Below are 12,249 nucleotides of genomic sequence, written 5' to 3'. Positions count from 1 at the left end.
TTTTCTCTTTTGGTCAGGTTGTTGGTAACCTTACAGAATGGAGATGTTAACCACCTTTTCGTTTTGTTCAAACGATATTTTTCCTTTTAATCCAAGAAATAAGGTCAATTTTTTGTTTTTTTTTAACAAAGGTTATAAAATATTGGGCTGGGAAGTGGGCAACCGGATGAGTATTTTGTCAAACAGTACTTTGTATTTTTCAATTGTCATTTACTTGAAGTTTCATATTTACCAAACGTTTTTTCCTTGATAAGACACCAAAAACATTTCAATCCAACTGAAATAAATTGTTGACCTTATGGCCAATTATTTGGCCCCAGTCTAATCTAGTGTGTTTTTTTTTTCTTGTGTTAGTAACTAACTGGTTGGAATTGGAATGGCCCAAAATTTTTACCAATTCTCCTGAATTTGGTGACCACTTCTTCAACTTGACAAGAAAAAGAATAATCCAAGGAATTCATTAAGATAAGGAGCTGTCTTACTTGGGGACTTTCTCAATCAAGCCTAGCTTTGTAGATAACGGTCTATTATGAAAATAATAAGGTTGGATTGTTACATATTAAAATGATAAGATGACTAAACCCATTTTAGTACATTATGTATTAAGAACTATATATGTACATGATAACTTGACCTTAAACAACTTGTCATGTAAATTTCCCACTCTGGCAAATTACTGAGTCTCCATTCTTGAAGCCAGTAAATTATTTTCTTTCTAACCCAAAAGGTTGAATCAGTTCTGGGTAATTTCCACAAGCTTCTGCCCTTTCAGATTTTTATTCAAGATTTAGAATCATCTGATCCAGCTTCAACTTGCTACCGCAACATTTTAACACTGTTAAATTCAAGATGTTACATATCTTAGACTGAGTTTTGCGATGTGATTTTATTTTTATGGAATTATAAGGTTTTGGTGGGATTTCTCAAGTCTAGTCTGCACAACTATAGTTTTTATTTATTTTCAATTGTGTGCACTCAACTTTTGATGGATACTGCCCTGGACTTGACTGGAATTCATGCTTGTAATTTACAGGTGACTATCTAAAAACACACAAAGGAAGTCCAAATGGTTGGCTTTAAACAATTAGATTAGACCCTTTCACTAAGTGTTAGTTATCTTAAAAATTAATTAATAATAAAATGATAATTTCAAATTATGTTAAGGCATTGATTAATTTGACCAACAAATATAATACTGAGACCGGGAATCACTTGGACCGGATAAAAGACAAGTATTCATGCTCTAGCTGGAATACCAAAAGATTTAACTACTAAGTCAAAAAAATTTTGGTCCAACTGTTGAAGGAAATCTTAATTTCGTATATATCCTGAGGAGTTTTTTAAAGATATTGTTAATTTCGAATAAAAATATCATTAATTACCAAAATTAAACATATACATACACCTATAATAAAACGGTCTAGACCAATTTTTGTAGTCCAATTCCAAGTGAGATTACCGACAACGTCCATGAAGGGCTCTTTGTATTGTAAATTAACGTCATGACCTCAGTAATGAAAAGCATTAAACCGACAACATCCAGTAAGGGCTCTTTGTATTGTAAATTTACGTCATGACCCCAGTAATGAAAAGCATTAAATAAAGCAAAAGTGTGATCCATGTCTTTCATAATTGGCTACTGAATTTTGTTACAGTGGCCAAGTTCCATCTGTGAAAGGCCTCAAACTTATTTCCAATCCAAAAATGGCAAGAGAATTCTTGAGATTTCTGTGGTTTCTGCTGCCCCCGCCTCCTCATTTTCTTTGTCTTGGTACAACTTTTATAGTGGTGGGCTACACACCATCCCTGTCTTCACGTATGGGACAATGGAATTTCTGTCACCAATACACCCTTAATGCAGCTCCTTTTTCAAGCTCATATCACGCACATGTTTCTTTTTGGACATAATGATTTTAAATATTCATTTTAAGTTACAAGATAGGAGATAATTCTCTTTTATTTCTAGAACGTATTTTATCTATTTTAAAATTTAAATTCAAAAAGTACAAGATAGAATTAAACAAGATAGAATTAATCATATTCTAAATCCTGTTTAAAACTCAACGAAGACTTTACAATTAAAACTCAAAGCAATAGAGAAGAGGTTTGCTCGTCTTAATTTACTGAGTAAATATTAGATTTAATTTCATCGATAATAATGGAAAAATTAGCAAATCTAAAAAATTACTTCAAAACATGAATTGAGTACTTTTCTTTGGGTTTAGGGTGTGTATCTGTGCAAACGAATTGGGTTAAATTATGTTATACTTTAAATTGTGTTATTCTATGGTTCAATAATCACCATGAGAATCACATTTGATTATAAGGCAATCGCCTAAGTACCAAACAGATAAAATAGTAATTTGCTCGAAATGTTAGGCGTGCAAGTTGAAGTACAAGAGGTACCTAATTTTCAGGGCAAAGAGAAAAGAATAATAAATTAAAATACCTAATTGGATGACTTTTATAAAAAGTTAAATAGCATAGTCTCTGTTCGTACTGAGAGTCATATAATACCAAAGTCTATGAATTTGATGAGTTTTAAAGCACTAAGGAATAATGTTAATAACCTAAACCCAAACAAAGAAACGGTAGGCGGAACCTCACTCAAATTAATTCAGCCCATCACTCAAAAGTATGATAATGCAATCAAAGTTGACAGCTAAATTTAAAAGCACCAAAAATATCCCACTTGCACCTCTTAAAGTCATCTTTCACTCATTTTCTTCAATACTTACTCTGCCAAAACGAGCATGATTATCTATGATGATCCATTCTCTCTCTCTCTCTCTCTCTCTCTCTCTCTCTCTATATATATATATATATATTGTTGAGCATATATGTAAAAAAATGACAAACACCAACTTTTTTAGGTATTTATTTATATATGTTTTCTTTTTAGAATGTTTCCACAAGCAAATATTGCATCCACCCATTACTATTATATATGTTATAAATGGAATTACTGATTACGTACTATATCTTGTTTCTTTTTGTGATCCTTTTGAGTGTTGGAGCATTGAATATAAGCTGCTCCAACACGACAGCAAAGTTTCTTAGTATTAGTATCAGACACCATGGATTTCCCCATGAGCAATAGGCTTATCATGCACCTTGACGAGATTCTTTTTTTGGATTATCTTCCCATTGTTTCTAATATGGTCCATGTGATCCTTTCCTTTATTACTACTATGGAGCTTATTAATTTCTACGTGCTGTCAACAACCAACAGCTTAATGTATCAAAAAATGGGACAGCTCAAAATTTATCATTCTAGTTAGAATAATGGATCAAAATTATCACTTAATTTTAAATAGGTATATTTTTATCACTTTAATTTTTAATTTAATTGAAAATTGATAAAAAATTAATAGTAGAAGAATCTGTTTGGAAATAAAAGAATATGTTAACTTTTGATCATTTTTCAATTAAATTAAAATATAATAATGATAAATTGTATTTTTTTGAAAATATAGATATTTTATATTTTTATTGACCGAAGCATATAAACCCCTAAACATGTCATACATCATAATTTCACTTGCTCACAATGGAGGAGTATGAAAAACAGTGTGAGTCTCTGACCTTCCAATGCCTAAGTTGGTCAAAAAATCTGCTAAACGATTTCCTTCTCTATATATGAGTTTGACAATAATCTCCCATTCCTTCTCCATCAAGCTGGGAATTGTCAAAATCAAATCAGAGTTCCTGCATGGATGTGGGCACGAGGAAGTAATAAATTTCACTACAAATTGACTATCAACTTAAACAATGACTTTTCTAACTCCTAATTCCCATGCAAGCTGCAACCCTATATAGACTCCCCAAAGCTCAGCTCTGCATGCAGTACAAGTTCCTAACCTTGTTGTGAACCCACCGAGCCATTCTCCTTAACCATTGCGCAGCACCCCGCCTGCAGTGGCCTGGGTTGTTGATTTTCTATGCGCTCCATTCGAGTTTAGAGCAATCCAATTGCCACCTTAATGGTACGTTTGGTTGGCGGAATAGATAGGAATGGAATAGAATAGTTATTATGTGGGAATAGAATGAGGTGGGAATAGAATAGAATAGTTATTACTTAGTTTGGTATGACAAAGGGAATAGAACAGGAATAATTATTATGACTTATTGTAGTGTTTGGTTGGTAACAATAATTTTGGAATAAGAAAGGAATATAAATTAAAAAGACAAAAACATCCTTTATTATTTATGTGACATTTTATTTTTATTAGATTTTTTAAATATTAATAATCTAGAATTTAATTAAAATATTAATAATAAATCATTTAAATATTAACATTTATTTAATTTAAATATTATTATGATTAATTTTTATTTTATTTTATTTTTAAAATATTCATAATTGATAATTTATTTAAAATATTAATAATTGATAATTTCAATATTAATATTTATTTATTTTTTAAAATATTATTATTTTATTTAATTTAAATATTATGATGATCAATTATTTTATTTTATTTTATTTTTGAAAATTAATAATTGATTATTTATTTAAAATATTAATAATAGATAATTTAAATATTAATATTTTATTTAATTTAAATTTTATTATGATTAATTTTTTATTTTATTTTTTAAATATTAATAATTGGTAATTTATTTAAATATTAATAATTGATGATTTAATTATTAATATTGTTTATCTAATTTAAATGATATTATGTTTATTTATTTTTAATTTATTTTGTTTTTAAATAGGAATAATTTATAATTTATTTTATTAATAATTGATAATTTAAATATTAATATTTTATTTATAATTTAATATTAATATTTTATTAAAAATTGGAATCAAGTGAGAGAAAGAGGAGAGAGAGAAAAATAATATTTTATACTAATAAAGTTGTAAATTTTCAAACTTGTAAGGGGTATTTTTGTCTTTATTAATTTTTAAATTTATTCCTCAACCATGGAATAGCTAATACCATGGGGGAGAGTGGTATTAGCTATTCCTTGATTTTAAAGGATTTTGAAGAATAGCCATTCCATAGGAATGCCTATTCCTTGAATCATTTTCCAACCAAACAAAGGAATAAAAATTCCTTCGGAATAAAGGGGGAATGGCTTAGCCATTCCCCCAACCAAACATGCTATAAATAGAATTCTAATTATGCGAACATCATCCTCCCAAAAAAAAAACCAACAGTATATTGAAAAAAGCAGAGAAAGACGTATGACTACTATTTTATTGTAGAAAGATTTTTTTAATTAATTAATAAATTGTCTTTGGTTGAATTTGGTGAAAATAATGTATTAAATGAAAAGACGTTTTCTAAGATAAAAATTTGATTAACATTAACAAGTGCATACTCCTTCGACTCTATGTTTGACTTTTCTAACTTTTTTAAATTTGATAATTTTTTATTTATAAAATATTATTAATTAAAATTTGAAAAAACTACTCTTTCAAAACTATAAATAAAGTAGATTTCAAATATGTAAATAATTAAAGTCAAAATTAAAAAATTAAGACAATATTTATAAGATAGAGGGAGTATATATTTATATATACATAATATTTCTTAATGTGCTTGCATGGTATGCAAAAATATTGTCATCTTGGCAAATGGCAAATGCACACTTTGTTGGAAAAAGTTAATACTCAACAAATAAGAAATGAGAAGTAGACCAGGAAAATCGATTTGTATGACTTTCTTAGACCTTATTATTTGTCAATCTGGCTTTGCATTGCCCTAATATAAGTCAGTATTGCTTGTTGCCAGAATTAACTAACTCCATACGACTATTTGCATATAGGCGTCTCTGAATTCCTATTTAGGGGGGGACTTTGAAAATGTAAGCCGTTCCTGTTGTCAGCTGACATTAACAGCTGAATATATAGTGCCCAGAGGTGATAAATGAGTGGATATCGAGTTTGAATTATTTTAAATTCAAATTATTTCGAGATCGGATTATAATGAAACTAGTAATTAAATTTTATATTTTTAGTGTTAAGTTTGAGTTATTATGATTTTGAATTAGATTGATCAGTTTACTTGGTCATATATCATGCGAGTATAAAATGTTGGGTCAATTTTGAATTTAATAATTGTTAAAAGTTTATTTGAGTATAAAAAATTTAAGACTTAATTTGGATATAATAAAAAGAAATTTAGTTAAAAAATTATTATAGTGTAAAGATCTTTTTACTATTTAAATCTTTTTGGAAACTCGAAATTATTAACCATGTATTCTCTAGATCTAACGGAAGATTAGGGTTAATTAATTAGGCTCAACTTTTTTTAGATTTAATTTTCATATTCTCATTAGTTACGAGGGTCTTACCTTGTTGTTAGTGACTAGCTAGGGAAATATATAAATTTTTTTTATCTATAAAAGAAATTCTACAACTTGAGCCTAAGATCTTCACTCAAACCAATACAACCTTATTACTTGAATTAAACCCAATTAATAGCCGGAAAAGATACAATTTAATACTTCATCATAATCATTTCTAGTTATATAATTTTCTTGCATATTATAAATTTAATAAGCATAAACTTTGAAAGAAAGACTAGATAGATAAAATTATATTTAAAAATAATAATACTAATGTAACTTATCAACTCGAACTTATTCAATATTAATTCGAGAAGCCAAACATTTCGAAACTAATTAACCCAAAGAAAATTTTCATTTTTTTGTTAAATCAACTCAACCATAATGTACTTCGTTGTCATCTGGAGATATAAATAGTATTGTTAAGTAAAGAAAAAAATGAGGTAACCCAATATCTCAATGCAATCCACTTGCTCAGATTCGATTTATGAGATTAAAAAGCGAGTGGCCTCTGTTCGTTACGGTTGCAAATGATCAAGATTCAAAGATACTTACTGAGCAAAAAAGATTTGAAGAAAGTCAACAGTTTGTGGAGTTTAAGTTCCAGCACTGTAAATTGTCCCTTTTTTCTTTCCTTCATTCTTTCCTTTTGGCTTTTGCCAGTTTCTTTTCCTTCCATTAATACTTGTTTCGGGCCCCACCGCAACAGCAATGGCTCACAGCCAAATTATGATGTGAGCCACTCGCAGATTGAGTGTGAAGAAGTTTGGCATTAGCTTGACTTTTGCTTAAAGCTAGCATTAGAATAGCTGCCTGCATGCATCTCCATGATAGACGACAGGACAAGCCTCGTTTTTTCTTTCTAGCCGACGTTGAATATTTAGCCCACCCACTCTCTCCTTTTTCACAAGAAATAAAGTGGAAACTGTCTAATCAGAGATGGCATAGTGCTTTATAAGAGAATTATTCCGGTACCATGTTTCCATCAATGTTGGATGGCTCCCTTTTTTTTTCCATAGAAATGATGATTAAATCAATTCATAAGATGCGTATATACCTTTTAATGCATTTTTTTATTTTATAAAAATTATCTATAAATTACTAATGACATCTAACAATCAATACATACCTAGCCGAATACATGGATGCACCTATCAAAAGCATTGCCGAGTAGCCAATGTTTGGAGCTTAATTGTCTTAGAGACATGATGCTATGTATTTAATACTAAGAAAAGGGTTAGTTTAGGAAAGGGAATAAGTAACATAGAAGGGTCAAAGAGATCGAGAACCATTATTTCACTTCATGATTTGTTTTTTTTTTTAAAGATATAATATTTAATTTTTTTTACATTATTTAAAAAATTTAAAATAAATCTTTATATTTTTATTACATTCAATCAAACATTTATATTTTATTTTGAGTCAAATAAGTCTTTATACTTTTATTTTGAATCAAATAAATTTTTATAACTAATTATTGACTTATTAAAATGTCATTTATCATTTTATATCGTGTGATACTGACGTGACATGCTTAGATATCATAATTAATGATGATTTGACATATTAACATATCATAATTGATGATGACATAACATGCTAACTTAATATGATAACATAACTATGTGATATTTTTCACTTTTCACAACAATACCATGTTAATGCCATGTAAATATAAAATGACAAGTGGTATTTTGATTTACGGTAATTAGTCAATCATTAGTCACAAAAATTTATTTGATCCAAAATAAAAATATAAAGACTTGATTGGACGTAATAAAAGAATAAGAGTTTATTTGAATTTTTTTTAAATAGTTTACAACATGCTTGGTTCACTGAAAGGAATAGAATAGGGATAGAATAGCCATTCCAAGGGAATAGAATAAGAGAAGAATAACTATTATGTAGATTGGTTCATGAGAATTGAATAGAATAGAAATTGCTCTTATTACTTATTCCATTGTTTAGTTGGCAAGAATAATTTTAAGAATAATTAAGGAATAATGGATAAATGATAAAAATATCTTTTATTAAAATTTAAAGATTTTTTAATTAAAAAACAAAAATACTATGATGAGAAAAAAATACTCATTATTAAAATTAAAGATTTATTTTGTTAAAAGATAAAAATATTCTAAGTAATAAAATCAAAATAACTTTTACTATAATTAAATAATATTTTCACCAAAATACAAATATATTTTTATTATAATTGAATAATATTTTGTATTAGTAGATAATTAAACCTTTTATTATAATAAAATAATATTTAAAATTAAAAGACAAAATATAATCTTCACTAAATTTAAATAATACTAAATAATATTCTTTATTACATTTATTATATTCAAATAATAATATTAAATAATATTCTTTATAATATTTATTATAATTAAATAATATTAATATATTAAATAATATTAATATATTAAATAATATTTAAATATTTTCATTTCCTTTTTTTTAAATAAAGTAAAAAATTTTGTGCTTTTTGTGCTTTAGAGAGAGAAGGAGAGAGAAAGAGAGAAAAAAATAGGTTTAGTATTTTCTTATAAAATAGTTTTTTAAATTATAAAAAAATATATTTGTCTAGTCAACTTTTTTTCTTATTCTCAATAATTTGGAATAGCCATTACCAATGGGGTTTTGATAATGGCTATTTAGGCTTCTCTTAGAATAATTACTCTGAAAAATAATCATTCTATTAAATCAAATGCAGCCTTATCTCATGAATGAGAATAGGGGAGGAATGACTATTCCATTCTCCCAAACCAAGCACACTCTTAGAGATTTATTTAAGCATTATACCAATTGAAAAACTAAAAAGATAAATATATAAGTCACACTTACAATTTATTTATGAATTTATTTTCTAACAGAAATGCAAATAAAAATGTTAGGAAAAGTCTTGTTTTTGCTCAACAGGAAATAAGTAAGCTTAATCTTTCATAAATAAGTAGCTGGAGAATGAGTTCCATGGCCGGCTATACTATAAAGTCATCAAAACTTTTACTCTAGGCTCTAATTTTTCATAGGCTCTATAATTTTATAATAATATAATTAATTACATTAAAATATATAAAAATTAAAATAATTAATAAAATATCTACTTATTTTCTCACCTTTTAAATTAAATGTCTAACAAATATTAATTTTCTCTCACTTCCTACATACCTATTAATTCTCTACTATTTATCTCATTTCTCATTAAAAATATGAAAAAATCAATATAATTAATAAAATGATATATTCTCTCACTTATCTAATTATGTGCTTAATAAATTTTAATTTTTATCATTTTTTTCGATTCTCACAATACTATTAATTCTTAAGTATTTCTCATCAACTAATGGTATTATGTATTTAATAAGATTTTATTTCTCAGAAAGTTAGAAGAGTGAAATTTTAATAAATTTTTTTTTTAAATTTCAATGAAAAAACCTATTTGAATATTTAATTATAGGCTTTTAATATTATTGTCCTAATCCTAAGGAGTTGTAAGGAAATATTCAAAGACCAACAAAGACATACGTCATCCTATGAAATTAAAAAACCTTAAGCCCAACTATTTAGAATTAATCAAATTATAATAAACAATTGTTTTTTGAAAAGCAATTTGTAATAAACAATTGTTTTTTGAAAAGCAATTTGTAATAAACAATTAGTGGCCCAAACAGATTGAACAAAACAAAATGCTTCTAGATGTTCTGTAGCTTGTTTATCTTGAATATTGACTTGGTTATCTATAGCATACTTAAAAAGAAGCCCTAAAGGGGCTTCTCCTCTTGCCATGTGAAGGGCATGGAAAAAGAAGAGAGATAGAAAGAGAAAGAAAAAAACAAATAGAAAGAGACCTGTGTGCAACGGGCTATAATCTAATGTATATATAAAATTGCGCTAGCAACAAATTTTGAATATTTGGAAAAAGAAGGGTTCACGAGTAAAAACCATGTTTACTGCCTATCGCCGGCCTAGAATTAGACTTTATTTTTGTTTGTTTGCTTCAATTATCAATTTACTATTAAGTCTTAAGTCTCAATCTGGGACTGCTTACTTTAATTTAATATGAACACTTTCGTCCACCAAAGTTATTTAATACAATCAAATTTGTTCTGCTTACTTGAAAACCCAACCTTCTCATCGCAATATTTAACTTAATGGCTTCAATACTACCAAAATCCATTGATATCAAAGGGCTCAAGCATCCATTCGGGTTCCAATTTATCCCCAGATTAGCATGTGAGCCATATCCCCGACATGCACGCCTTTGAACCCAATCCTTTGCTAACGAGCTGTAAGTTCAAAACAAAAAACATCAATTTCAGTCGTACAGAAGGTTTAATTGTAAGAAAAGATTTCATTAACAGAAATCAGAAGAATTGATTAACTACTTTAGGTTAATTTTTTATTTCAAAACTCTCAAAAATTTATATTCTGTCAACTTAGTCAATGTCACTTCAACAAAATCAATGTTCACCATAGTGAAATCATGTTTTTGTTAATACAGTTAACAAAGTAAAATTAATATCGTTAACATTTACTATTTATAAAAGTAAAAAGATTCAATTGTAAAAATTATTATATAAAAGTTTAATTTATCTTTTTAATAGAATATAAAAACTAATTACATAATTTGACCGATTTGTTTTGATCCACACTTTTGTTCCGATCCTTATTACTGTACATTTGAGGAAAAAGATTCTAAGTTTTGGTATACCACCACCTAGAACAGCGTAACTTCCTTTTCATTAGTTGGAGATTCCCCGACGCTAGACTTTCGTAGCAAACTAAAATGTTTGCTTTAATTTTCCAACACTTACTAATAAAGTTCTCTCCAATAATTTATTTATTTTTAAATAATAGTCAAACTTATTGTTCTACTGAAGGTTACGAATTAAATTTATCATTTATTTTTAAACGGGTATAATTTTATAAATATACTTTTTAATTTGATTTAAAAAATGTAAAAAAGTTAAAATATACTTCTATATACAAACAATATTCTTTTATCATTAACTTTTAATTATTTTTTAATCAAATTATAAAATATAGTGCTAAAATTGTACCCATTTAAAGATAAGTGATAAATTATTTTAAAAAAAGATAAGTGATAAATTCGATCTATCATATTAAGTAAAATACTAAATTTGAACCTTATAAAAATGTTCAAATATATTATCATTGGAAATATTCCTTACAGACAATTTGTTTAAAGGAAGAAAAAGAAGTTGAGCTTGATCCTATATAATGTAGGGTAATATACCCTAACATCTTTAAATTTTAACTATAATTTTATACAAGTCTATTAGTATTCAAAATAGACAATTTGTCCAAAATAATATATTTCGGTATATACATAAGTCTTGCCGTTAGAGTTAACTGTCAATATTCGTTTCATGGTAATATTTTTAGGATAATTCTGCTCTTCATTAATTTTAAAAATTACTACTATATCAAATACAATTTCTTTCTCTCTCTACCCAACATTCTCTCTCCTTCTCTCACTAAATTTTTTTCAATACGGAGACGGCAAATGATGACAAACAGTGATGGGAGACAACATAGCAAGTATCTACTGGATGTTCCTTGACCAAATCTGACCATGGGAATGTCGGATTTGGTGTTCCCTTGCGCTCGTCGGCGCTCTTCGACGCTACTAGATCTGGCCACAAGGGAGCCAGATTCGACCATGAGTGGGTCGACGTAAAAGAGCATTGTCAGCTGACTTGAGAGAGGAAAATAGTGAAAAAGAAAAAAATATATATTTTAGACATTTCACATTTGTCTTATACATGTTTGAGACGAAGTGTGGACCCGCGTGAAATTATGATCAAAATTTAAAAGGTAAAAGTATTTTACCTTATATTATAATACTAATGCTTAAAGTTGGTCCTATATAAGTCTTCAAAACTTAGAGGAGAACTTATTTGATAATATACCAAATTT

This window comes from Theobroma cacao, chromosome 5 (assembly GCF_053813885.1).
Source record: "Theobroma cacao isolate CCN51 chromosome 5, ASM5381388v1, whole genome shotgun sequence".
Taxonomy (NCBI): Eukaryota; Viridiplantae; Streptophyta; class Magnoliopsida; order Malvales; family Malvaceae; genus Theobroma; species Theobroma cacao.
Note: the sequence above shows the minus strand (reverse complement) of the source record.